This window comes from Myxocyprinus asiaticus, chromosome 8 (assembly GCF_019703515.2).
Source record: "Myxocyprinus asiaticus isolate MX2 ecotype Aquarium Trade chromosome 8, UBuf_Myxa_2, whole genome shotgun sequence".
NCBI lineage: Eukaryota > Metazoa > Chordata > Actinopteri > Cypriniformes > Catostomidae > Myxocyprinus > Myxocyprinus asiaticus.
Window position 1 is genome coordinate 19,446,575 of NC_059351.1, and position 10,341 is coordinate 19,456,915.

Here is a 10,341-nt window from a genome sequence, read left to right on the forward strand (position 1 = left end):
TTCACATGTAAGGATTTATAAACCAACTTGAGCGCGATGTTTAATTCCTAACCAAGAAGCGATGATTTTATAGTGGAGCTTGACTGTAAGTTGACCAAATTTATATCCACATTAAGGTAATTATCTGGTTAATCCGTTATTCCAAAAGAATTTAAATGCTGCATAGAGGTTTAAATACTTCATAGAGTGCAGATATTTTCAGAATATTCCTGCACACGGAGGATTACAAAAACATGCACATTTGTTTTTTTTGTTTTTTGCTTTTCGTATCTAGAAATAGATAGAAGCTCAATCTGGCAATTGCTTCCTCTGCATTTCACTAATTCTGCACATGTAATTTAACTAATTATGTCCTCCACAAAAATATGTGAACACAAAATAAGCCTCGAGTGTATCATAAAACTTTCTGATAGAGATTTACAGTATTTTCAGTTTGTAGGCTATATTCATTTATTTCATAATTTATTTTATTTCATTAATTCATTTCTTTTAATATTCGTATTTGTATTTAATATTCTCTGCAAAATATGTAAATGACATTTAACAATTTCTTGACACCTCATGCCTCCAGAATAACATTGTTACTTGCACACTGCACAGACATAAACAAAAAGTTTTTTCCCCAGCAGATATTAATGTCTGAAATACCAGGACAAACCACAATTAACAACATATTCCACAGTTATGTAGCCTACATATTCAGCTTCATCTGGTGAGACAAAAATAAAGAATATATCAATAATATAATTAAATAATAATAATAATATTTAAATAGGCATATCCATGGCATCCATTATATTGTATACAGAAGCCATAGCCTAAATGTTAGAGAGTTACATTTTAAAATGAGTTTTTACGCACTTTCGGTTTAAATCATGCCCACATCTGGTTCTGTCCGATTACAGATACAGCTACAGATAATTTTGTCATTGTAACAGATACAGATAATGGCTGCACTGCTGTAACATTTGAAAGAGGTCACGAGAGTAGGATCTAGGTGCAGCAAGTTTAATAAGAAATAAATCAATAAAATAACAGGGTAAACACTAGAACAAGGCAAGACTAGGAAACGCAACGCAACGAAACGAAACGAAACGAAACGAACATAGAAACAGGTAGCCTATATGAACAAGAGATAACAACAACTGACAAAGACAGAGTAGACATCAGGGGATTATATACACAAGGATAAATGAGGTAATGGAAGACAGGTGAAAACAATTGGGAACAGCTGGTAGTGATGAGGGCAGTGAATTATGGGGAATGTAGTCCGGGGAAACAGATGACAGGGGCAAAACACAAGGCAAAACAACAGTGAATCATGACAGCTGCACACCTCTACTAAATACTCTCTCTTAAATGTATTCAGTAAAGTATTCAGAATACATTAAATAAAAAGTAACGTATTCAGAATACAAGAATACTTTTAGAAGACATATTTATGAAGGCAAGGCACATTTGGCGGAATTAAGTGTGATATGTCATCTTATTTGAACCGCTAAACCATTTTTAACTAATCTAAGTGAATCTGAATAGCTTGTTTCTTTAACTTAGATGTTTAATGTTTTTTTTTGTTTTTTGTTTTTATGGAAGGAAGAAGACAAACAGAAGGCAGTTTGTGGTCAACTACAATATTTTAATATTTTAACAACATTTGAATCTTTTTCTTAACCCATTATTTGATTGGACTGACAAAGGATACATTTTGACACAAAATTAGAAAAGAAATGCAAATAAACCGTATTTATTTTTGAGATGATAACTGGATGCTATAAATAGTGAGGTCATGTGACAACAATGAAGTAAATTAATGATTCTTAATTAGGCTTGCTATTTATTGCAATTTATTAATTTAGTTTTCTATCACTTTTATTAACAACACTTATTTTGGGTGATTTTGATTCTTTTACTCATCCTTTGTTTTATTTATTGTTGTTTTATATTTTTTGAATCACTTTGTATGAGATGTTTTGTTTTTGTTTTTAAAGTAAGAAATAATATTAATATCAGAATCAGAATGAGCATTATTGCCAAGTATGCTTACACATACAAGGAATTTGTCTTGGTGACAGGAGCTTCCAGTATACAACCGTACAAAAACAATACAAAAACAGCAGCAAGACATAGATAATAATAAAAAATAAAAAATAAAAAATAATTATACACATACGTACAGACACACACATACATACATACACACATACACATGGGTAGTGCAAATCTAATACAATCTGTTATGTACAGTGTAAATACAAATCTGTTGTGTACAGTGCAAATTTTTTATTTTTTTTTCAGAGGAATGAAATGGCAGAAGAGGTTGGATGTGTTGGATAAATATAAGAAAGACTAAACTGTGTATTGCACATTGTTATTGCTCAATGGGGCAATTTAACTGTTCATGAGATGGATAGCCTGGGGGAAAAAACTGTTCCTGTGCCTGACGGTTCTGGTGCTCAGAGCTCTGAAATGTCAGCCAGAAGGCAACAGTTCAAAAAGGTAGTGGGCAGGGTGAGTGGGGTCCAGAGTGATTTTTCCAGCCTTTTCCCTCACTCTGGAAGTGTATAGTTCTTGAAGTGGGGGCAGGGGGCAACCAATAATCCTCTCAGCAGTCTGAACTGTCCTTTGTAGTCTTCTGATATCTGATTTCATAGCTGAACCAAACCAGACAATTACTGAAGTGCAGAGGACAGACTCAATGACTGCTGAGTAGAACTGTATCAGCAGCGCCTGTGGCAGGTTGAATTTCCTCAGCTGGCAAAGGAAGTACAACCTCTGCTGGGCCTTTTTCACAATGGAGTCAATGTGGGTCTCCCACTTCAGGTCCTGTGAGATGGTAGTGCCCAGGAACCTGAATGACTCCACTGCTGCCACAGTGCTGTTTAGAATGGTGAGGGGGGTCAGTGTTGGGGTTTTCCTCCTAAAGTCCACAATCATCTCCACCGTTTTGAGTGTGTTCAGCTCAAGGTTGTTTTGACTGCACCAGACAGCCAGCTGTTTAACCTCCCTTCTGTATGCAGACTCATCATCATCTCAGATGAGGCCAATGACAGTGGTGTCATCTGCAAACTTCAGGAGCTTGACAGAGGGGTCCTTGGCAATGCAGTCATTGGTGTAGAGGGAGAAGAGTAGTGGGGAGAGCACACATCCCTGGGGGGCACCAGTGCTGACTGTACAGGTGCTGGAAGTGAGTTTCCCCTGTCTCACAAGCTGCTGCCTGTCCGTCAGAAAGCTGGTAATCCACTGACAGATAGACAAGGGAACAGAGAGTTGGTGTAATTTATTCTGGAGTATAGCTGGGATGATGGTGTTGAAAGCCAAACTGAAGTCCACAAAAAGGATCCTTGCATATGTCCCTGGTCTGTCCAGATGTTGCAGGATATGATGCAATCCCATGTGGACTGCATCATCCACAGACCTGTTTGGTCGATAAGCAAATTTAAGGGGATCTAGAAAGGGTTCAGTGATGTTCTTCAGGTGGGCCAACAGCAGTCTCTCAAATGATTTCATGACCACAGACGTCAGGGCGACAGGTCTGTAGTCATTAAGTCCTGTGATTTTTGGTTTCTTTTGGGATGGGGATGATAGTGGAACATTTGAAGCAGCATGGGACTTCACACTGCTCCAGTGATCTATTGAAGATCTGTGTGAAGATGGGGCCAGCTGGTTAGCACAGGATCTAAGACATGCAGGTGAAAAGCCATCTGGGCCCTGTGCTTTCCTTATCCTTTGTTGTCGAAAGACGTGGCTCACATCATCTTCACAGATCTTAAGTGTAGGTTGAGTAGCAGGAGGGGGGAGAAGGGGGGTTGCAGGAGGTGTTGGTGTTTGTGTGAAGTGAAGGTCAGAGTGGGTGTAGGGTGTGAGATTGGGTCTTTCAAATCTACAGTAGAACACATTCAGGTCGTCAGCCAGTTGTTGGTCCACCACAGGGTTGGGGGCAGGAGTCCTGTAATTCATAAGTTGTTTCATGCCACTCCACACTGATGCAGGGTCATTAGCTGAAAACTTGTTTTTCCGCTTCTCAGAATATCTTCTTTTAGCCACTCTGATTCCCTTATTCAGTGTGTTCCTGGCCTGATTGTACAAGACTTTATCCCCAACTCTGTAAGCATCCTCTTTGGCCTGACGAAGCTGCCTGAGTTCCGCTGTAAACTATGGTTTGTCGTTGTTAAATGTTAAATAAGTCCTAGTAGGAATGCACATATCCTCACAAAAACTGATATATGATGTAACAGTGTCTGTGAGCTCATCCAGATTGGTGTCTGCAGCCACAAAAACACTCCAATCATTGCAGTCTAAGCAGGCTTGTAGTTCCAGCTCTGCTTCATTGGTCCATCTCTTTACAGTCCTTAATACAGGCTTAGCAGATTTTAATTTCTGTCTGTAGGTTGGAAGAAGATGAACCAGACAGTGATCAGATAGTCCCAAAGCTGCTCTAGGAACAGAGCGATATGCATCCTTTATTGATGTGTAGCAATGATCCAGTGTATTTCTGTCTCTGGTTGGGCATGCTATGTGCTGTTTGTATTTGGGCAGTTCACGTGTGAGATTTGCTTTGTTAAAATCCTCAAGAATAATAATAACTGAGTCTGGGTATTGTTGTTCTGTGTCTGTGATTTGATCAGCCAGCTGTTGCAGCGCTGTGTTCAAACACGCATTTGGCGCGATATACACACTCACCAGAATAAATGAGGAAAACTCCCGCGGCGAGTAGAAAGGCTTACAGTTAATAAAGAGCACTTCCAAATTAGGACAGCACATCCTCTTTAACGTTGTTACATCTGTGAACAAACTTTCATTGATGTAAAAGCATGTTCAACCGCCTCTCGTTTTCCCCGTTAACTCCGCGATGCAATCCGCTCTGAACAGCTGAAAGCCCGGCAGATGTAATGCGCTGTCCAGAATGGCTTGACTCAGCCAGGTTTCTGTGAAGCACAAGATAGCAGAGTTTGAAAAGTCCTTGTTTGTGCGGGTGAGGAGATGTAGTTCATCAGTTTTGTTAGGGAGAGAGCGGAGATTTGCTAGATGAATGCTCGGCAGCATTGTTCGAATGCCGCGCCGACGGAGCCTGACCAGCGCGCCTGCTCGTCTCCCTCGCCTGCGTCTCCTAGCGCGTTTAAACAAAACAGCCGTGCCTCCAACTAGAATGTCAAACAAAATGTCTGAATATTCAAAATCCGGGAAAATATTGACTGGTGTATGCTATCGAATGTTCAGCAGTTCATCTCTGGTAAAACTGACTGAAAAAAGATTACTAAACACAGGACAAACAAACAAAAATAACAAAACAATAGAAGTGCTCCACACCGAGGCGGCCATCCGCGGCGCCATCATGATTTGTACAATATTTGTACAAAATATGTTACAATATTAGTAACATAATAATAGTATGTAATACTAAAACATATTATTAATATGTTACAATATGTCTGCACTGAACTAGCCACATATGTATAAGCCACACATTTTACAGTAGTTATTTACATGAGGTTTTTCTGTCATCGTTTGGACTCTGATCTACTTCAAGTCTGTTTCCCTCTTTCAGTCTTTGCAATAGGCCTACTTTCTCTGTATTTATTTTGTACCTATTTTTATTTTTACCTAGTCGATTAATGTCGTTAATAACTGCTATTTCTCAACAGTTCTGCTAGTTTCTTATGTGGACATGACTCAGAGTCGGAGCCAGGATAATTTACCCGAGGGGGCATTTTAAATTTCGAAGGGGGCACAGATTTGCCACTTCACCATAAGATTTAACATTGCTGAAAATTACGTTTCAACGCTTTTCCCAGCTTTGTTGCAGTCTGAAAGGCAGCATGAGTCTTGACTTTGATACACTGGCAGCCAAAAGTTTGGAATAATGTACAGATTTTGCTCTTATGGAAAGAAATTGGTACTTTTATTCACCAAAGTGGCATTCAACTGATCACAATGTATAGAAAAATTACTATTACAATTTGAAAAATATTTTCAGAACTTCTTAAACTACTTCAAAGAGTTCTCATCAAAAAATCCTCCATGTGCAGCAATGACAGCTTTGCAGATTCTTGGCATTCTAGCTGTCAGTTTGTCCAGATATTCAGGTGACATTTCACCCCACACTTCCTGTAGCACTTGCCATAGATGTGGCTGTCTTGTTGGGCACTTCTCACGCACCTTACGGTCTAGCTAATCCCACAAATACTAAATGGGGTTATGATCCATAACACTCTTTTCCAATTATCTGTTGTCCAATGTCTGTGTATCTTTGCCCACTCTAAAAAAAAAATTTTTTCTTTTGATTTAAAAGTGGCTTTTTCTTTTCAATTCTTCCCATAAGGCCTGCACCCCTGAGTCTTCTCTTTACTGTTGTACATGAAACTGGTGTTGAGCAGGTAGAATTCAATGAAGCTGTCAGCTGAGGTCATGTGAGGCATCTATTTCTCAAACTAGAGACTCTGATGTACTTATACTCTTGTTTAGTTGCACAACTGGGCCTTCCACATCTCTTTCTGTCCTTGTTAGAGCCAGCTGTCCTTTGTCTTTTAAGACTTTAATGTACACCTTTGTATGAAATCTTCTGTTTTTTTGGCAATTTCATGCATTGTATAGCTTTCATTCCTCAAAACAATGATTGACTGATGAGTTTCTAGAGAAAGCTGTTTCTTTTTTGCCATTTTTGACCTAATATTGACCTTAAGACATGCCAGTCTATTGCATACTGTGGCAATTCCAAAACAAACACAAAGACAATGTTAAGCTTCATTTAACGAATCAAATAGCTTTCAACTGTGTTTGATATAATGGCAAGTGATTTTCTAGTACCAAATTAGCAATTTAGCATGATTATCAAGGATAAGGTGTTGGAGTGATGGCTGCTGGAAATGGGGCCTGTCTAGATTTGATCAAAAATTACTTTTTTCAAATAGTGATGGTGTTATTTTTCACATCAGTAATGTCCTGACTATACTTCGTGATCAATTGAATGCCACTTTGGTAAATTAAAGTACCAATTTCCTCCTGAAACAGCGAAATCTGTACATTATTCCAAACTTTCTGTCGCCAGTGTATGCACTTGGATAAGTAAGGGATAATCCATGGCTAGGTGTGTGTTAAACTATTTTAAATGCACGACGTGGAGGTGAAGAACCACCTGACACATTTAAAATAGTTTACCGCACGCCTTGCCATGGATTATCCTGCGTATACCATGGTTACTTGCCAGAATTGATGAGTTACAGCTGTCATACATTTTTGCAGCGCACATTTTGATGGGAAGAACAAAACATAACGGTTAATTTTATCTAAGGGACGTTAGATCTACAGCTCTGCCTATTCAAACACACTGTTCAGTAGTTCATATGTTAATGTAATCTTGTATAGATGAGGTAAGCTTATTGGCTTGCTGTCCATATACTGGAGGGCTCGGAGCTCGAGACTTGACTCCAATCCTGATTACCCCCCCCCCCACACACACACACACACATACACACATACACACACTTATTTAGATCAGTTATGAATCTAGAGAACAGGAGGAGATGGGGTGGAGGAGGGATGTCAGGAGAATTGTCACAAGAAGCAGGTAAGCAGCGGCTTATATACTCCTACTCGCAGGCCGAGATTTGTCAGAGTAAAATTAACATGCTCCTCCTGAACCTCTGTTAATTAGCTCCATTTCAGTAGTTTGTATGTTACTGTAATCTTGTATAGAAAAGGTAAGCTTATTTGGCTTGCTGTCCGTATACTGGAGGGCTTGGAGCTCGAGACTTGACTCAAGTCCTGATTACCCCCAAAAAGGCATTAAGGTGGAAAATCAGTTCCATGACAATGCCACGAAATATTTAGGACAGCAAGCTGGCAACAATTCTACATGGTAAATTGGCTTAGCGGATACTACTGAAAATTTGTTCTGCCCCCACCAAAAAAAATCTAAATAGGGAGAGCGTTTACCCATTTGTTTGAAGGTGTGTTCTTGTACGATGGCTGGTCGAAAGGGGCTACACTGCGATTCGAACGGGTGACCACACTCGTCGTAGAAGTGGATGGGCTCATGACATTCGAATGGGCAAGGTGAGAACGAGAGTTGGGTCGTGTTGCATTCGAAAGGGAGGACTCACACTGCGATTCGAACAGGAGACTGCTCTAAAGAGAGAGAGCTCACGGCATTCGAACGGTTAAGCCCAGCAAGCAAATCAAATGGAGGAGGTGAGAACAAGAATTGGCTCGCAATGTGTTTGAAAGGGAAGGCTCACAACTGTGATTTGAATGGGAGACTGCTCTATAGAGAGAGAGAGATCACGGCATTCGAACGGGTAAGCCCAGCAAGCAAATCGAATGGAGGAGGTGAGAATGAGAATTGGCTTGCACTGCGATTCGAACGGGAGACTGCTCTAAAGTGAGAGAGAGCTCACAGCATTTGAATGGGTAAGCCCAGCAAGCAAATCGAATGGAGGAGTTGAGAACAAGAATTGGCTCATGCTGCGTTCAAAAGGGAGGACTCACACTGCTATTTGAATGGGAGACTGCTCTAAAGAGGGAGAGAGCTCACGGCATTCGAACGGGTAAGCCCAGCAAGCAATCGAACAGGGAAGTGAGAACGAGAGTTGGGATTGAATTGTGTATTGATGGTGATTTCTGAGCAGCGCAGAAAGCCGAAAAAGGCTAGGATAAACGTAACGTCGAGCGAGCAAGCTGTGTGTGACTTGCCGAATATTGATTTATGGAAAAGGGACGCTGCTCAGATAGCCTTTAGTGGTATCTGGTTAAATGCTTTTAAAATGTTTTAGGAATTAAATTAATGGTGAAATGGATAATATGCTGTAGTAGAACCATTATGAAGCACAATCTATAACCCTCCAAATTGGGTGAAGGAAAACTCCAAATCGAAGGCTGACAGAAGTGCTAGATCGTGGTAAACCTGCATTGGAACAGCTGGCTTTCGGAGGCAACCACATGCCAGGCCCTTGCCTGCTCTGGGCGGAAGGTTTGGACGAAGGACCTTTATGCGGCTATAGGGGGCTGTACGATTGGTATTTTTTTTCTACCATAGGTATACTGTCAGATTGGCTGGCTTGGGGAGGTAGCCTCACTCAAAGTCTACCCAGGGATGGCGAAATATGGTGCTTAAAAAGAACAGGAGGGGGTGGTGACCACCATTTCATGTAATGCTCATTGCAGCTGCAGAGAAGCGAAGACAAAAGAGCTTCAGTGGAAGCATGGTAAAACGCTGCTGCGGTTGTAGAGTAAGTGGGCCTACTGCGGGAGTGGAGTTTAAAGTACTGTTGCCTTAGTGGATTGAGTATTTGAGTATGGTAAAGGGGGCTCCTGTGGGAGTGCTGACGTGTTTCCATTGCTGTAGATGTACATCTATAAATTCATGGAACTTAGGAATTGAAAGTGTCTGTGGAGAAAATAGAAATAATTCTGTGTACACACCTGTAAAGTAAGCGAAAGGTTAGTTAGGAAAACCTAGCCATTATATTTATACACACCTGCAAGGGAAGCCAAAGGTTAGTTAAGATAAACATGATGATTACAATTGTACATGCCTATAGGAGAATCAAGTAGTTAGATAGGAATACATGACTTAATTACTAGGGCTGCCCCCTGATAGTCGACCAAACTAGTAAATGAGAAGAGTCTTGGTCTACCAAGAAAAAGCTCCACAGGAAACCGATGAACACCGGTATTAGCGCTGGTTGAACGCTAGGTGGTACTATGGGGTAATTTTTGTTAAACAGGGTTAGGGTTAAGCCTACACAATAAAGCAAGACACCTTGATTTCAAACTTTGAACTTTATTTATTTTAAAATTTATTTTAACTAAAATTCAAATGAAACTGAAAAAAAAATAAAAAAATAAAATAAATAAATTAGTGCAATTAAAATGTGTGTTGTTCAACTTTTTGAAAGATGTTTTTACAACAGTTGTCAACATCTCTCTGGCAAAGAACCAACTTCATCTGTGCATTCTGTACCGGACAGGTGTTTCGTTGTCCGTGAAAATACACCATGTGTGTGAATAAACTCGTTTTGTTATATATATATATATATAATATATATATATATATATATATATATATATATATATATATATATATATATATATATATATATATATATATATATATATATTGCAATATCCAATTACATCGGCAACACCCGGCTGAGTGATCGGTGAATATTCTTGCTTTAGTGATTTTGCATTGAAAATGTAATTAATTTATTTAAAACACGAAAAACTTAAATCAAATACATTTATAAATTCAAATTGCACTCCAAATGAAACGAAAAAGCAATTAAAACAATAAAGTGGTAAAATAATAATAATAATAATAATAATAATAATAATAATATATAA